General features: G+C 38.9%; 1 protein-coding gene across 2 annotated transcripts in view; it reads right to left on the bottom strand.

Moving 5' to 3' along the window:
• The window catches only part of FUT9 (fucosyltransferase 9), a 172,376-nt gene that overhangs the window by 11,878 nt on the left and 141,009 nt on the right, over window positions 1-19,489 (bottom strand). The window contains exon 1 of one of the 2 annotated variants that reach the window (XM_060283855.1): window positions 18,321-18,409. The exons of the other annotated variant lie outside the window; for it this stretch is intronic. The gene's annotated coding sequence lies outside the window, so the exon portion shown is untranslated. Of the gene's footprint in view, window positions 1-18,320; window positions 18,410-19,489 lie in introns of those variants that run through there. 2 annotated transcript variants of the gene reach the window in all.

Genomic DNA, 19,489 nt, shown 5'->3' with positions numbered 1-19,489 from the left:
CAGAGCACAGGCTCCGGATGCGCAGGCTCAGTAGTTGTGGCTCACGGGCCTAGTTGCTCCGCGGCATGTGGGATCTTCCCAGACCAGGGCTCGAACCCGTGTCCCCTGCATTGGCAGGGAGATTCTCAACCACTGCACCACCAGGGAAGCCCTCTTGTTAGTATTTTGGAGAAATATTTCATTATGTCTGTTTAAATTATTTGAAAAAATAACATACCAAAAGTATTTGTTCTTCTCAATGAAAACACGCTATGCCATTCTTTTAAAATTGTTCATATCCTGGGTAAAGATTGATGGTGTCTTATGTATAGAATATTTATTTTTCTGAGGCATTTCATGTTTTTGCTGGCCTTGTCACTGTTAACGTATTTTTCTTCCCTCATACCTCCTGATTATTTCTGAAATAGAGAAACACTAATGATTTTACATTTTTATATTTTATTGTACCACTTTACAGAACTCCTATCAATTTAAAGAATTTTTTGTTGATTTTATTGAGTTATCGAGATACATTTGCATGGCCCTTGTAAATAATAATATTTTCTTTACAATTTCAGTAGGTAAAATACATTGTTCATGGCTTAGAATTTTTGAAAAGACATTAAATAATAAGAGTGATAGTTGGCTTCTTTGGCACTTTCTATTTGTAAGGACTGTGTCACTTCTCACCATTTTATAAGATAGAGATACTGTTCTCATGTTAAGGAAGTTTCTTTCTATATCTTTAAATCAATTACTGATTCTATTTTTTCATTTGCTTGTTTTAATTAAGTATTTTTTCTTCTACTAATAGTATCCTATGATTTTGTATTAGGTCTTTGATTTGTTATGATATTAATATATTTCCTTATTTAAATCTTCCCTAAATTATTGGCATAACACTATTTTTCTGTACAAATTAGTGCTGATATTTATTTAGGTATTTTTGCATACATATCCAGAAGTGAGTATGTATTTTTTGTTCTGGGGCCCTCTATTTTTTTTTTTAACATCTTTATTGGAGTATAATTGCTTTACAATGGTGTGTTAGTTTCTGATTTATAACAAAGTGAATCAGTTATACATATACATATGTTCCCATATCTCTTCCCACTTGTGTCTCCCTCCCTCCCACCCTCCCTATCCCACCCCTCTAGGTGGTCACAAAGCACTGAGCTGATCTCCCTGTGCTATGCGGCTGCTTCCCACTAGCTATCTATTTTATGTTTGATAGTGTACGACCCAGCAATCCCACTACTGGGCATATACCCTGAGAAAACCATAATTCAAAAAGAGTCATGTACCAAAATGTTCATTGCAGCTCTATTTACAATAGCCAGGACATGGAAGCAACCTAAGTGTCCATCAACAGATGAATGGATAAAGAAGATGTGGCACATATATACAATGGAATATTACTCAGCCATAAAAGGAAACGAAATTGAGTTATTTGTAGTGAGGTGGATGGACCTGGAGTCTGTTATACAGAGAGAAGTATGTCAGAAAGAGAAAAACAAATACCGTATTCTAACACATATATATGGAATCTAAGAAAAAAAAAAAGGTCATGAAGAACCTAGGGGTAAGACAGGAATAAAGACACAGACCTACTAGAGAATCGACTTGAGGATATGGGGAGGGGGAAGGGTAAGCTGTGACAAAGTGAGAGAGTGGCATGGACATATATACACTACCAAACGTAAGGTAGATAGCTATGGGGCCCTCTTAATTAAGTTTTGATATTAAGGCTAGACTATCTATATAGAGGATTAGATGAGATTGCACTGTTCCTAACATATTCTAAGAACAAAATAAATGCCAACTGTTGTTATTAATATTTATTTTGGGCATTAGGTAGTATTACCGAGAAGATTTGTAGCATGAGGATTATTTTTCCTTGAGAATTTGAAACCAATTGGTCCTGATCCCTCTCTTTTTTAGTTATCGGATAACATTTCCAATTTCTTTTATTTATATATTTAATTTTTTTCTATTACTTGAGTTAATTTTGATCATTTGCATTATCCCAGAATTGTCCATGGCAACAAGATTTATAAGTATATTAACATCTCACTGCATGTAGTACTTTCTAAAAATAGCAACAGCAGAGCAACAACAACAACGACCGCCTCTGATTTTGTTCTTATGTCATTTCCCTTGTGTCTAATTCTGTTTATTTATCCTTAAAGAAATCAGATGCAGCATGACTTTCTGTTATGGACTGAATGTTTATGTCCTCCCAAAATTGATATATTTAAGCCTTAATTCCCAATGTGGCTGTATTTGGAGATGGGTCCTTTAAGGAAGAAATTACAATTAAATGAGGTTGCAAGGGTGGGACCCTGGACCAAAAGGATTAGTGTTATAAGAAGAGACACCAGAGAGCTTTTGCTCTTCTCCCTGCTCTTGCAAACTCACCAACAGGAGGTCATGTGAGCACATAGCTAGAAGGTGGCCATCTGCAGACCAAGGGGAGAGCTCTCACCAGGCACCTTAATCTTGAACTGCTAGCCTCCAGAATTGTGAGAAAATAAATATCTGTTACTTAAGCCTCCCAGTCTGTGGTATTTTGTTATGGCAGTTCTAGCAAACTAATGCACCTCCTCATCTAAGTCTTTTATATTTTGACACTCCTTTTATCATGAATGTGTGTCACAGCACTTTATTGTATTGCTCAATAAGTATTTCTTACATGGATGAAATCAACAAAAAGTTATATCCCTCCTTTTGAATGAACAAACTCACCATTCAGTTACCTGTGTGTATATGTTAGGTTGATGTGACCGATTATCTCTAGGTACACTGACAAAATCTTTTTTTCTGAGCCGGAAAGGACAGAAACAAATCCTGAATGTTTTCCCTTTGGTGCTTGAGGGCCAGTAGGTACCAATGTTATCTATTTGTCTCTCTCTAACGTTAAAAGTAATAGTCCAAATGTAGTAGACACAAAGGTAACAAATGATTCACTCACTTTATGTTCATCCATGACTCAAACTTGTTTCTTACTTTTATGCTATGTGAAATAAGTGCTAGATTATATCTTTAAACAAAAGTGGAAAGGAAGACCATCCACTGGCTGTGGACTGTGTGGGGCATATGGCATGTTGTTTTGTGACTGAGAACACCTGCTCTGCACACAGTATGCCGTTTTCCAATCCTGAATCTACCTCTGGCTCTCTGTGAAGCTTTCCAGCAATATCCTCAAACTTTCCACGTGTCAGTTATTCATCTACAAAATAAGAAGAATACCTACTTGCCAGATTTGTGCATGTTAAATGAATTGATACATGTAAATTACCTGGATCCGCCCCTGGTGCATAGCAAGCATTCAGTAATTATGAACTGCAATATTTGCCACATATACACGTGTAGGGCTTAAGATGTATGCTTTTTCATTTCTGAATATGAAATTGCCACATATAGCAGTAGCAATAAGATACTTTGCACTTCTCTGAAAGACAGGGTTGCAGATTTTTCATGGGATAACCTAGTCACTTAACCACTAAGCAATCGATCACCTCTCACAAAAAAGAAAGTGGTATTTTGCAGCATGAATGTGTCACTGGCCACAATGCAAAAGGCAATTTGCTCCATTTTAATCTGATTTTGTTCCATCTTTTAGAGTAATTACTGGACAATTATTTTGACATAAGCTGAATGCTCAATAGGCAGATCTGGCTCCATGTGATTAAGAAACTCATTTTCTCTGATGTGCTTTGCCCCTCTTTGACCTTCAATTTCTAAAAACATATTTTTCAGGTGTTCTCTTTAGAAGTGATTTTTCACCCTTTTTCATTTTCTTACTTATTGTTTTTCTGTACTGAAATTCCATTTTTTCTTACAGCCAGCAAACTAACTGACCCCAAGCTTTGCATATAGCAAATGCTCATTTAAGTGACACAGTGTCATAAATGGGTGGTACAATGAATATAAGTAAACTGCCTTAAAGAACTCATAGCCAAAAAAAAGAAGTGGTAAACTAAGATACAAATCCTGTTGAATAATATATACTTTAAAAGATTTTATCTTAATGAGACTTTCCTCCTCTGAGCCTTCATAGTCACTCTGCATCTCTCCAACATGGTACCACCTACCTAAAAGGGTGGTTATGAAGAAATAGAAGGTAACATAAAACAGAGTAATAGTTTGAAAGCTATGTACGCATTTTTCGTTTTGAACTTTCTCAGTGCATGACCCTAATCCTAGCTGACCTGTCTATCTAACCTATCTTGGGGCTGAAGTGGGGTAGGTAAGTTAGGATTTATTCGAGAAGAAATAAAAAGAGAAAGGAGAATGTACTTTTCAGCTTCTGACATGTAGTACCAGATGCAAGCTCAGTTACTATTTTGAGAGGAGATTTTTCAAATGCATTTATTCTCTTTTTAACATATCAAGGTCTAAGACTGAAGGAAGCTCTCTGGTCTTTGGCCTAAGTCGGGGATGTCAGATCATTAAGGTTGATATTAAAAAGAGAGGAGTGGGGAGGCCCCTTGAAAACCACAGGAAGTGTCAAAGTCAACTTGGCCAGTGTGGTCAGACACCTGAGATCTTGAGGGACAGCTTTCGCAAGCATCCCTTGGTATGGGTGGATGAGATATGGGTGGGAAGCTTGTGTGTGTGGGGGTGCCATGATGTGGTGAGGTGGCCCTGCAGGACTGCAGGGCTGACTGCCTGGCCTGAGACTGGGTGGCAGCCACAGCCAGATCCCGGAAAGGTCTTAGCACTCAAGAAGCTGAAGGGGACAGAGCATCTACTGAACGCTGGCAGAAGACCTCAGACCTCCCAAAAGGCAAGAAACCCCCCACGTACCTGGGTAGGGCAAAAGAAAAAACTAAACAGAGACAAAAGGATAGGGACGGGTCCTGCACCAGCGGGAGAGAGCTGTGAAGGAGGAAAAGTGTCCACACACTAGGAAGCCCCTTCGCGGGTGGAGGCTTCGGGAGGCGGAGTGGGGGAGCTTGGGAGCCGCGGAGGAGAGCACAGCAACAGGGGTGCGGAGGACAAAGCGGACAGATTCCAGCGCAGAGGATCGGGCCGACCGGAACTCGCCAGCCGAGAGGCTTGTCTGCTCGCCCGCCGGGGCGGGCGGGACTGGGAGCTGAGGCTCCGGCTTTTGTCGGAGCGCGGGAGAGGACTGAGGTTGGCGGTGTGAACACAGCCTGCAGGGCGTTGGTGCGCCGCGGCTGGCCGGGAGAGAGTCCGGGGGGGGGTCTGGAACTGCCGAAGAGGCAGGAGACTTTTGCGTCCCTCTTTGTTTCCTGGTGCGCGGGGAGAGGGGATTAGGAACGCTGCTTGAGAGAGCTCCAGGGATGGGCGCGAGCCGCGGCTGGGGGTGCGGAGCCCGGAGACAGACGTGGGACGCTGGGGCCGCTGCTGCCGCCGCTGGGGGGCCTGTGTGCGAGCGCAGGTCACTGGCCGCAGGCCCTTCCGGGGGGCCTGTGCAGCCCGCCACTGCCGGGGTCCCGGGATCCAGGGACAACTCCCCCGGGAGAACGCACAGGCGCGCCTCAGGCTGCAACTTCTCGCCGGCCTCTGCTGCCGCAGGCCCGCCCCACACTCCGTGCCCCTCCCTACCCCCGGGCCTGAGTGACCCAGAGCCTCCGAATCAGCGGCTCCTTTAACCCCGTCCTGTCTGAGCAAAGAACAGACGCCCTCCGGCGACCTACACGCACAGGCGGGGCTAAATCCAAAGCTGAGCCCCTGGGAGCTGTGAGAACAAAGAAGAGAAAGGGAAATCTCTCCCAGCAGCATCAGAAGCAGCGGATTAAAGCTCCACAATCAACTTGATGTACCCTGCATCTGTGGAATACCTGAATAGACAACCAATCATCCCAAATTAAGGAGCCCTGTGGATGAAAGGCTCTTGGTGCTGCAGCCAGGAGTCAGTGCTGTGCCTCTGAGGTGGGAGAGCCAACTTCAGGACACTGATCCACAAGAGACCTCCCAGCTGCACATAATATCAAACAGCAAAAATTTCCGAGAGATCTCCATCTCAACGCCAGCACCCAGCTTCACTCAACGACCAGCAAGCTACAGTGCTGGACATCCTATGCCAAACAACTAGCAAGACAGGAACACAACCCCACCCAGTAGCAGAGAGGCGGCCCAAAATCATAATAAGTCTACAGACACCCCAAAACACACCACCAGACGTGGACCTGCCCACCAGAAAGACAAGATCTAGCCTCATCCACCAGAACACAGGCACTAGTACCCTCCACCAGGAAGCCTACACAACCCACTGAACCAACCTTAGCCACTGGGGACAGACACAAAAAACAACAGGAACTACGAACCTTCAGCCTGCAAAAAAGGAGACCCCAAACACAGTAGGATAAGCAAAATGAAAAGACAGAAAAACACACCGCAGATGAAGGAGCAAGATAAAAACCCATCAGACCTAACAAATGAAGAGGAAATAGGCAGTCTACCTGAAAAAGAATTCAAAATAATGATAGTAAGGTTGATCCGAAATCTTGGAGATAGAATGGACAATAGAATGGACAAAATGCAAGAATCAGTTAACAAGGACCTAGAAGAACTAAAGATGAAACAAGCAACGATGAACAACACAATAAATGAAATTAAAAGTACTCTAGATGGGATCAATAGCAGAATAACTGAGGCAGAAGAACGGATAAGTGACCTGGAAGATAAAAGAGTGGAAATAACTACTGCAGAGCAGAATAAAGAAAAAAGAATGAAAAGAACTGAGGACAGTCTCAGAGACCTCTGGGACAACATTAAACGTACCAACATTCGAATTATAGGGGTTCCAGAAGAAGAAGAGAAAAAGAAAGGGACTGAGAAAATATTTGAAGAGATTATAGTTGAAAACTTCCCTAATATGGGAAAGGAAATAGTTAATCAAGTCCAGGAAGCACAGAGAGTCCCATACAGGATAAATCCAAGGAGAAATACGCCAAGACACATATTAATCAAACTGTCAAAAATTAAATACAAAGAAAACATATTAAAAGCAGCAAGGGAAAAACAACAAATAACACACAAGGGAATCCCCATAAGGTTAACAGCTGATCTTTCAGCAGAAACTCTGCAAGCCAGAAGGGAGTGGCAGGACATATTGGAAGTGTTGAAGGAGAAAAACCTGCAACCAAGATTACTCTACCCAGCAAGGATCTCATTCAGATTTGATGGAGAAATTAAAACCTTTAGAGACAAGCAAAAGCTGAGAGAGTTCAGCACCACCAAACCAGCTCTACAACAACTGCTAAAGGAACTTCTCTAGGCAAGAAACACAAAAGAAGGAAAAGACCTACAATAACAAACCCAAAACAATTAAGAAAATGGGAATGGGAACACACATATCGATAATTACCTTAAATGTAAATGGACTAAATGCTCCCACCAAAAGACACAGATTGGCTGAATGGATACAAAAACAAGACCCATATATTTGCTGTCTGCAAGAGACCCGTATGCTAACACATATATATGGAATTTAAGAAAAAAAAAAATGTCATGAAAAACCTAGGGGTGAAGCAGGAATAAAGACACAGACTTACTAGAGAATGGACTTGAGGCTATGGGGAGGGGGAAGGGTAAACGGTGACAAAGCAATAAAGAGGCATGGAGATGTATACACTACCAAACGTAAGGTAGATAGCTAGTGGGAAGCAGCCGCATAGCACAGGGAGATCAGCTCGGTGCTGTGTGACCGCCTGGAGGGGTGGGATAGGGAGGGTGGGAGGGAGGGTGACGCAAGCGGGAAGAGATATGGGAACATATGTATATATATAACTGATTCATTTTGTTGTGAAGCTGAAACTAACATACCATTGTAAAGCAATTATGCTCCAATAAAGATGTTTAAAAAAAAAAAAAAAAAAAAAAAAAAAAAAAAAAAAAAAAAAAGAAGCTGAAGGGAACCCATGGCAACCAGGCTGCTCCACTGTGTGTCATTACGGGTGATGAGACAAAAATTCATATTTTAAGACAAGAAAAATGTAAACATTTTTCTCTGCCTGTTTGGGCATCCTCCCTCCCCTCCAGTGTGCTATGTGCATCTGCACTATGCATTAACCAGACCAGCCCAACGGCAGAAATACCTGCTCAACCATAAAGATCAATTTTTCTTTTTCTGGGGCCAGACATGTAACTCCTTAGCAGACAACTTTGGTGAACTTTATGTAAAATGACCCTGTAAGGGGTCATAATGACCACCTTACGTGCAGACATCTTTGGTGAACTTTATGTACAACGCCAATATATCATTTCCCTTAAAGACAGCAATTGGTGCAGAATAGACTGGTCAGACGATCTGGGGAGATACTGGGATGCACCTAATGGAAGTTCTTAGCTTAAGTACTAATTTATGACCTTATTAATGTTACTAGCTATATTGTATTATATCTATTTTACAACATTATTGTTTCTTGCATTACCAAATGTGTGACTGATCCTCTGATAAAATTAATGATGATTAGGCTACTTGATATGATTGACCAAACATATAATCCTATAATATTAATGATTGAAATACTGTAACTCGAGATATTGGAAGAAACAACAAGAGGGAGCCATTTCTAGGACCATAACAGGCTAGTAAGACAGGTGGTCCAGAGACTTTCTGGCTGCTGTTAACAGGGCCTAGTCCAGTAATAGCACATTGAGTGGCCTAACAACAGAATTCTCGCCTGACCTGGGAGTGAGCATTCCTAGGGCTGTCAGACAAATTTGTCACAAAACACCTCCCAAACCTTCACTGAAATCAACACCGAAAAGGAAAAGAATTATAAAATAAAGAATGTTGCTCATAATCCAATTCTATAAGAATCAAGTCATTAGCCACTGCAGTCACTGACTACAGTATACGCTGAAAGGACTTCAAGGCAAAGATCAGGAGGGGGCAATGCTCTAGGAAAACTGGCAGAACTGGCCCTCAGATAGTTAGCTGTTTTCAGGACAAAATTTTAAGAACCCAGCTTCTTATGTCTTCCCATGCTTAGAAAAGCACTAAAGTCATTAACTAAGATATTTGTTCCTCAAGAATAGCAGCGATCTTCTACCAGGATGTGTGCTTGATGGTACGTATCCCTTTGTCAAAATCACATATACACTGCCCTCCCCCGACCTTACCTCTGCAGAACAGTTCTCAGAGCTTTCTGAAAGACTGCCTCCCAGCTTATAATCTTCAGGTTGGCCCAAATAAAATTTTCCATTTCTTTCTTAGATGATTATTGATTAACTTTTTGGTCAACACTGGAAAGTCTCAGGTCACAATTATCCCAGCCTGAAACTTAAACCATCAGGGCAAGCCAGAAACAGGTAGACAAGAAGCGTGGTCCTGAGGTTGGAAGGTGTCAGACAGAAAGATGCTTCCCCATTTTCTCTTGCAAGGAGGTTTTATCTGAGGTTTTGAGAAAAGCAGGGGAAAGGAGAGAATATCTGAGAGAAAAAAATTTTTTAAATGATCACAAAGAACTGTTTCAATTAAGGGGCAGCCAACTACATGCCTGGTGGCCAAACCTAGCCATTGCCTGTTTCGTAAATAAAGTTTTGCTGAAAGCAACCACACCCATCCATTTATGTACTGTCTATGGCCACTTTTGTGCTATAATGACAGAGCTGAATAGCTGCAGCGGGGATCCTATGGCTCACAAAGCCTGAAATATTTAATATCTACTATCAGATAGAACTTACTTTAAAATGTAATGTGAGTTATTTATCTTGATATTAGATGGCTCAAGTGGAATGCTAGAGTTCAGCAGTGAACTCTGTATTTTCCCTTTACTGCTAGTAAAATATACATTGAATGAAGTGCCCATGACATCTGTATATAAGTAATTATCACTGCTAGCCACAGAGTAGGTACAATATTTGATGACTGAATTTATATTAATTTTTCTCTCCTTTTTCAAAGTAAATACATTTCTTATATATTTCTTAGCAGACACTGTAGTGTTGGAGATGTACTTAGTTGAGACAGAAGTTGAGAGTGGGGCAGGCAGAAAATGAAAATAGAGTTCCTTGTCTTTACTCAGTGAAGGCAGAGCTGAGTGTGCTGGCTGGGAAGGAGATGGGGCCATGGCCTCCTAGAGGCACTGTAGTTTTTCTCTTTGATGAGCTCTAAGATTTATCTCTGAAACCATAGCCTCAGGGAAGTGGGAGCCAAAAGGGCATTCCTTTAGCTTTAAATAGTCCCTGTAAGAGTCCTGATACCTTGTTGATACATTTTCTCAGTCCCGCTTCAAGGAAGAAGTCTTGAAACCTAGCTAACTCCTAACTCTTAAGGCAAAAGTCATGACTGTCATAAAACATAATTAGTCCACGGCAAAGTTTTGTGTAAGATCCTGAAACATTTTGGAATCAAAAACTCCTCTGGATAAATGAAAACTTTAGACGTTTATCATTTAAAAAAGGAAGGAAAAAACTATGTGTATGAAATGCTTTGCTTTCCATTTCAAGGGATTTTTTTGTGGGATGATTTTATTGTGGGTAAATTTGTTCGGACCTGGGCACATATAGAAGTAGTCTTTGGTTTCCATTACTCACAGATCACTTTCTGTGAGTTCTACTTATCTTCCCCATTTATTTTCATCTTCTTCAACCTCTCTAACCTACTCACAATTCCTGTGTTCACTTTATCACTTTTTTTCCTGGTTCCACATAAAAGTACAATGATAAAAGGAGAAAAATAAGATTATAATGTGTATATCTTGGTATTGTGGCATTGATCAGCTTTTTAAAATTCGGGGACCCTTGCATCTATTTCTAGCCAGGAGAAAAACCCTGGCAGATGCTGTTTAACCCCTGGCTCTAAGTAATTCTATACTTAACTGGTGAAAGATAACTGTTCTATTTCAAGAGACTTCTGCAGTGGAGAAGGTTTTTTTAGGTATAATTTACATCTTTCTTATTGTCATTTGAAACCACTTAATTTGATAATTTCTCTATGTAGATGGAAAACATTTGAGCAATCTTTTTACAGAATTTCTTATATTCTTGACGATATTGGGTTGGCCAAAAAGTTCATTCAGTGTTTTTTTGTAAGATGTTACGGAAAAACCCAAATGACCTTTTTGGCCAACCCAATAGTTATTAACAACCCTCAGCTATCCTTTCTTCAACAGTAGTCTAAGTTTCTTTAACATCTCTTCATAATGATGGGCTGCTCCTTAAGTACAAGACTGTGATTTTTAGGACATGAATTTCAGTTTTTTACCAACTAAAGAATAATCACTTGCCATCTGGTTCTACAAGAGTGAAATCATTAACCACTGCAGTCTGCTGACCTTTAACACACCCTGAAAGGAGTTCAGGGTGGAGCTCAGGAATGAAGCACTCTGTGCCCGGGAAAAACGGGCAGAACAAGCCTTCAGATAGTTAGATACTTTCTGGAGAAAATTTTATGAACCCGATTTCTTGCATCTTCTCATATCTAGAAAAGCACTAAAGTCATTAATGGAGACATCTGTTCCTTGTGACTTAATAGCAAGTTTCTTGTGCCTGGTAGCAACCCTCTACCAAGATGTGTGCCTTGGAGGAAGGCATACCCCCTTTGCCAAAGCCATATATATACTGACCTCCCCTGCCGCCTCTTCAAAGCAGTTCCTCAGAGCTATCTGAGAGGCTGTCCCCCAGGCTATAGTCCTCAGTAAACCCCAAATAAAACTGAACTCACAGCTCTCACGTTGTACGTTTTTTTTCCAGTCAACAGTTTTGGCAACCACAAAGCGAAACAGAGCAGACGTCCCTCCTTTGCCTGAACTCTGTGAGGATCTGAGCCTTGGTATCAGCAGAGGCCTCTTGTGCCCATTCACCTCCTCGGAGAGTCCAAAAGAATTTGGGTGAGTCTTTCCTGGTTCTCCGATCTTCCGATTATCGGTTGATGAACCTGAGTTTTATTTGGCCATGTATAACAGTATCTGGCCCCCCAGTTGAAAGATACTACAGAGTGACCCTCCAGTTGAAAGATACTGGGGGAGTCCAGCTGAAAGACGCTGAGAAAAAGTGCACCTTTGCTCAGTTGAGAGACACTGAACAGTCTAGACTGGGTGATAGGTGAGAGGCTGGCCTAACATCTTTCCTAAATGAGGGGGTATCAGAAAGCCAGCCTCCACCTAACAGCCCAGTCAGCTTTATGTATTTGCAAAATTTATACTTACAAATACTTAATTGAGAATTAAAAGAAAATCTTACACTGAAAATGGACAATATGGGGCTCTTTTATTGCATATGCAGTTAAGTTAGAGAAAGCTGGCATTATAAAACATCTTTTTGGAATTCTGGAACAAGTTCTTCTAGAGGAAACTTGCATTTCTTTCCCTGTGCCTTGAGATGTAAATGTTCTAACAGAGGTCTCAGGAACACTTACCTAGACCATTTCTAATTCCTGAGATTGAGGGGGAAAAAAAAAGAGAGAAAAGAGGTCTTTTTAAACTTGGCTTATTCCAACTGTTACTATAAACTAGTGAGTTTTATATTATAATACCTGATTCATGACTAAGTTTAAAAAAATGAAGCTATGAGATTTCTGATTGTGTCTGTCTGTATGTCTATGTGTGCATTGTAAATATATGTCTTTACCTCCAGCAGGTATTACCAAAATTAATTTGTAAATGAGCACTATTTAATTGGCTTAAAGAAAATTAAGCAATTATATAAACTCTCAGAAATATAAAAGAAACTAACCCAAATGAATTTCAGTTTCAAGTGAACTGGGAAATATTTAGTATTAAATTAATATTTGGCATTGAAGTCAGTTTAAGTTTGTTGGTTTAAATAACACAGCTATGCCTTTAGGGCCATCAGTAGTAAATATAATAATTTTATTGTATCTACGTTTACTAGAAGTCAAATAAAATCTTATTATATCTGTTGCAAATATAAACTGGTATGATGAAAATTTTTATAAGTATTTTAAGTGTAAATGAGAAAAAAGTTTTTAGGTAAGGTCCTTAGGACTAATTATGTTTTAGGAATGTCTACTTAAAATTATTCTCTCTAGATATTTGGCGACTTGAAACTTTAGAGTTTTGCTAAATTAAGTTAAATGATTGAAGTTTATCAAATATCTAGGTCATTCCCAAATAAAATAAGATACTGAAATATTAATCACTGAACACTAGCTTTCTTTTACAGAGAGACTAAAGATATTTAGGACTATTAATAAATATGTTTGGTGCCACACAAAAATTTTCTGTAAGAAAACACATATTTTTAGAAATTATTGATATTTATAAGTTTGCTAATATACAGAATGCTAATGTAAAATTACTTCTTAGTTTTCACTAGAAATTAAGGTTTTTAAGAGTTGAAGATTCTAATTTGAATATGTAATTAAAGCTACTAGAAACAATAAGGGAGACATTTCAGTAAACAAGGAGTGTAGGATGTGTGTTTTCAGTAAAAGAAAGTATGAGAAATGAAAAAGCATTTTGTTAAGGGAAAAGAAAGTAATTTGTCTTAAAGCCTGTTATTTCTAAATAGGAAAGAACATAAGGGACAAATTAATATGCATATAGAAAGTTGTAGAAGGTTGTGAGAGGAAAAAAGGTCTTTAGAATGGTATTCTATGTGTGGTCAGAACTGACTAAGATTAGAATAAATTTAATTGAGTTTTAATGTTAAAGGTAAAGTGGTACAAACCTGAATTTGGATTCTCTCTCTATTAAGAGGACAAAGTTTTCTTAAAATATTGATCTGCTTTTTTTTTTTTTTTTTTTTGCGGTACACGGGCCTCTCACTGTTGTGGCCTCTCCCGCTGCAGAGCACAGGCTCCAGACACACAGGCTCAGCGGCCATGGCTCACGGGCCCAGCCGCTCCGCGGCATGTGGGATCCTCCTGGACTGAGGCACGAACCCGTGTCCCCTGCATTGGCAGGAGAACTCTCAACCACTGCGCCACCAGGGAAGCCCTGAAATCTTTTATTGTCACTCTGGTTAAGTGAATAAGCATTGTTTCACAGTGACCTATGATACTATTTGACTAGTGTTTCAAACCATTTTGATGTTTTTTGATGAATTTCCCCAAATCAAATTCTAAAGAATTTCCTTTGACCTCTAGCTAACTTCGGGATGCTTCAAAGGGCCCCTAAGGCATTCCAAAGAGAGATGTTAAACTAATTAGTTAATTTGGCATGTTAAATTACATGGGAAGAATTGTCAAGTGAGTAATAAATCTTCTTAGTAAATAAACATTATTTATCTAGATATTCTAGAAATTATATGGCTTTCCTAAAAATCTGCTTTGTCTGAGAAAAATGTTTTGAGTCATAATTCTAGTTATTATCTTAAAATGTTGTAGGTAACAGCAATAACCAAGTTTCTTTCCCAATTGCATTGTAATCAGTTCTTTAACTGTGCCTTCTTAAATCTTTTGTCATTCATAGACAGTTATTGTTTTACTCTGATGCCTTTGCAAAACTCCTTCCTCTTCAAGAAGATTCATAGCAAGGACTATTTTTTTTAAGTCCACGTTTCTGATACCATTCAAATCATACCACTGAACTGGGTGAGAAATTAAAGAATTCCAGTGGGAAACTTGAAATCTTCATTAAACTGTTAGCTAAAAAGGATTAGTTATATAGGACTGAGTGAACTGATAAATATGGTTATCATTTTTATGGTTTCTGTCTGAAATATTACTGGCTTTTAATCTATATTTTCCAGATATGAGGAAATACTCCCCCTCAAGCTAATAATGACTTAAACAGCAATTTGGTAAATTCTACCTTTGTAAGCAGAATTGAAATATATATCTTTTCTCTCTACCCAATCCCTCCAGAGATTGGAAACTCTTAGGTTTCCAACAGCCTTATCAAGTGAATAAAGAAGGCCACCTCCTGACAGGTGCAGGAATCTCAAGAGACTTGGAGAATCTGGAGAAGAGAGGAATTCATCCAAATCTATAGCTATCACAGGTGGAATCTGATGACAAGCCCTTGGCCTGGCTTTCCTGGGCTAGAGAGGCCTTTTAAAAATTCAATCTGAGATTCTTTTTTAAAAGTTTCAGCAAAGCCAATTTTAAAAGAGCCTACGTGATTAATTACACTTATGTAAATAATCAGGCCAAGTTTATTGAAACTAGGCTTATTTTGCAAACAAATTAGTCTTTTTCTAATTTAATTTTATTTTTTTATAAAACAGGTTCTTAATAGTTATCTATTTCATACATATTGGTGTATATATGTCAATCCCAATCTCCCAATTCATCCCACCACCACCATCCCTCCCCCCCATACATTGGTGTCCATACATTTGTTCTCTACATCTGTGACTCTATTTCTGCCCTGCAAACAGGTTCATCTGTACCATTTTTCTAGGTTCCACATACATGCGTTAATATACGATATCTGTTTTTCTCCTTCTGACTTACTTCACTCTGTATGACAACCTCTAGATCCATCCACATCTCTACAAATGACCCAGTTCCATTCCTTTTCATGGCTGAGTAATATTCCATTGTATATATGTACCACATCTTATTCTTCTTTATCCATTCGTCTGTTGATGGGAATTTAGGTTGCTTCCATGACTAGGCTATTGTAAATAGTGTTGCAATGAACATTGGGGTGCATATGTCTTTTTGAATTATGGTTTTCTCTGGGTATATGCCCAGTAAGTGGGATTGCTGGGTCATATGGTAATTCTATTTTAGTTTTTTAAGGAACCTCCATACTTTTCTCTATAGTGGCTGTTATCAATTTACATTCCCACCATCAGTGCAAGAGGGTTGCCTTTTCTCCACACCCTCTCCAGCATTCGTTGTTTGTAGATTTTCTGATGATGCCCATTCTAACTGGTGTGAGGTGATACATCATGGTAGTTTTGATTTGCATTTCTCTAATAATTAGTGATGTTGAGCAACTTTTCATGTGTTTCTTGGTCACCTGTTGTCTTCTTTGCAGAAATGTCTATTTAGGTCTTCTGCCCATTTTTTTGATTGGGTTGTTTGCTTTTTTAATACTGAGTTGCATGAGCTGTTTATATATTTTGGAGATAAAGCCTTTGTCCATTGATTCGTTTGCAAATATTTTCTCCCATTCTGAGGGTTGCCCGCCTACCACCAAGAAAGAGGTAAGGTCATGTGGTTATACGTGGTAGATTCATCAGATAATTCAATTCATATGATTTGTTACCAAGTTCATATTGAGCACTATTCAAGTTGCTGTTGATACAGCAGGTAAAGAAGACAAACAAATTCTCTTCTCTCATTCTGCTAATACTTTAGTGGGGGAATGGCAGACAACACAATAAAGACAAGTAAACAAGACAATATCAGTTAAGGCAAGTTATTTGGAGAAAATAAAATATACCACTAGAGAGTGACTGGTGCCTACATAAAGAAGATGACATAGGAATATTTAAGGGGAGACTTATATGACAAGTGGGAGCCAGCCCTTCAATGAGCTGAAGAAAAAGCAGCAGAGACGAACTAAAGGAAATAGAAAAATGCCATTGCAACTGGACAGAATGCTGTGTACCTTGTGGAACTGTATCATTCTTCACAAGGAATACGTTTCCGGCTCCTCTCCACCAGACCAAATTCAAACCTCCCATTTTCTACAAATCCTTTCCCAAATTCATAAAACCATCTAAATATTTTGCCTGTAGCCCTTTAAAATGTTTTCCCTTAAATTTTTTGAATATATTTCAACGGTACTGGGAAACTTCATACCTAATTATATATTATGTAAACGTTTCTGCACAGCTCTCTTATGTCCTCAGAGTATATAATTATCTCTTCAAGAATGAGAATCATGTCTCTTTACATATTTTGTCCTCCATAGTGATAATCCTTATGGACATATGATATAAACAAAATAAGAATCTTGAGGCTTGTTTAAGATCTACCAGGACTTGCCATTTAACCCTGGAATTCTGACTACTCATTAGATTTTCTATCGCTAAAACAGTTTTTAAAAAAAGAAAAGAGGAAAGCCTCTGGCAGGTAATAATCATAGTACCTCGCACAATAGTGACACAAGTAAGTTAAATAAGAGTAAAGGAGTTGAAGCTACTCAGATTGGTCATATTTACCAGTGTGCCCTAGAGACTTAATCCTTGGTTTAAGGACTTAAACTTGCCTCTTAACTGCTAGTTGTCAGTTCTCAGCCTTAAACTTTCAATGATTTTCCAGTGTTTTTCAATAACAATTTCCTTTCTTTATTGTCTTGCTTTTTGGCAGCGATCTCTAAACATTGGTAGTATTATACAGAAACTTACATTGTAGAGAATCTAATCTTTAAAAAAGGGGACAAAATATTACAGGGGTTTCGTAGTTAATAAACTGAACATGTCTCAGTGATGTAATGTTGTTTTCCAAGTACAGAGACAAAACAATTATTTGAAATTGTAGTCAGATCCATACCCAATCATGAACAAGCATAATTGGCAGGAACAAAATGCATATAAAACGCATATAGTGGCAAATGGCAGTGTCCCTAAGAAAAACATTAAAGGAAAACTTTCATTCCAGTTAGTTCCCAGTGATGATTTGAGGAGACATTTTTTACCTTTAGAATCATCAAATGATAGTCAACCAAAAATGGTCTTAAGTATTAAAAAAATATTTATTCTGCTAGGTGTTTCAGGGGAGGATCTCAGGATGGTGTTTCAGGTCACCTGCCTAATTTATGGGTTGGGATGAATAGGGGAAAACCAAGAATGGGCATTCATTGAGTTGATGGGAGCCCTTGAATAAGGCAGAGAGATTCAAAATTTTGCTGCATGGACCCTCTTTAAAGATTCTATTTAGGTTTTTAAAGTCTTTAATGTTAAAGATATCTCTATTTTGTTTTTATCTGATTCCAGAAAAATAGGGTCATGCATCTGAGATAAAATCACAGTGAGATACAGAGAATGACAAGAATGAAGTGTTTGGGAGCCCTTGACGTGGAGCTTAAAAGAGTCTAGATTGCATGGGGAAGAAGATGTGTGTTGCAGACAACTCTTGTGCCCCACTTCACCGTGCTCGGAGCCCGACCTGGAACTCCAACCTCTGCTACAGTGAGGTGACCATCTCCACACAGCCCTCCATTGGCTGTGGCAGATGCAACCCAACAGTGCCTTTCCTTGGGTCACGTAACTACCAATTACTGCCCAGAGACTTCTCTGACACATTGAGTGTGGGACATTCTTGGGATCCTGCAAAGCATTCAGAAGTGCTGGGCACTTAATATCTGAGGAGTCAGCCTGTCCATACAGGGGTGGGAACTGACAGATAAATGCTTTTGTCTTTCATCCCCTAAGCAAACAGCTCTGACACATTTCATAAGGCTTCTCAGAATGTGTCATAGGCTTGAGCAACAGTCACCTGTTTGTTGGTCAAGTTGATATACACCCTGGAATCAGCTTTTGCATCTTTCCTCTTTTACCTGTCCTGTTCTGTGCTCCTGTTCCTTAGGCTCAAATGCTCCTTACAATTATTGGCAACAAGTCTTTGTGTCAGGCTCTTTCAGAAGGACTGAAACGAAAACAGTGGGGATATAGGGGAAGAAAGAAGGGAAAGAAGCAGGAGGAGTAAACCATGTATTGTCTCCAAAGAGTAGACAACTGATTATGTCCCAATTAAGGCTATGAGTAACTTAGAGAAAGTGAGAGGGCTTTATAGGTAACTGGGATTTTCTTTCAGTTTCTAACTGACTCAGAGCACAAGCCCCAAATGCCCCATTCTACAGGGTTTCAAATGTGTTGCTTGAATGGAGAGCTAGAAAAATACATTTCCTTCTAATCCTAAGACTCTTTGCCATTATTACACACTTTATGAATTTTATTAATTTACTTTATTTATTAATTTACTTAATTTATTAATTTACTTATTTATTAATTAATAGAAACCATAGGGAAACCATTATCTGCAACCTATAAGGAAATGATTCTAAGTGACAGTAATATTATTTTCTTATTTTATTCCTATTCAACAGTATATATGTGTGTGTGTGTGTGTGTGTGTGTGAGAGAGAGAGAGAGAGAAAGAAAGATTTTGTTCTAGTTTAACTGTTTTTAACTAGTTCTTTGGCTATTTTTCTTTTTAAGAAAAAAAAGAGTTTGATTTTGATATAATGTAGTTCATGACCCTAACATAATAATGTGGTTTGTTTTCAGTTTATGGTTGGTATAAACCCCTGCTATTAACATGAAATCTTATTTATAACCTATTTTAAACTTCTGTAAGAAGCAATCTTAGATTTCTGCATTTATCAAATAAAGCATTTAACTCTCATAGATTACAACATTAGTTCGACCTACTGTGCACATTGCCAACTACTTATACTTGATTCCCTGGAAATTTAGCATCTCCATGAGATTTGGGTGTAAACTCAATTTTTCTGCATTATTCCATGTCACTGACTTATAATTAAGATAAATCTTAAAATGGCAAGGTGAATTTGAGCTTTTTAGGATACTATCTGTGCACATATGTTCTTTGAAATATTTTATTTGTAATTTCATTAGACATTTCAAAACACATCAAAATGAAAACATTTTTCAGTATCTAATTTAGTTGGAACTGAAAATGAGTCCTATTTGTTTTCAGCGATGG

This window comes from Globicephala melas, chromosome 14, assembly GCF_963455315.2.
Source record: "Globicephala melas chromosome 14, mGloMel1.2, whole genome shotgun sequence".
NCBI lineage: Eukaryota > Metazoa > Chordata > Mammalia > Artiodactyla > Delphinidae > Globicephala > Globicephala melas.
Note: the sequence above shows the minus strand (reverse complement) of the source record. Positions and strands in the feature narration are given on the sequence as shown.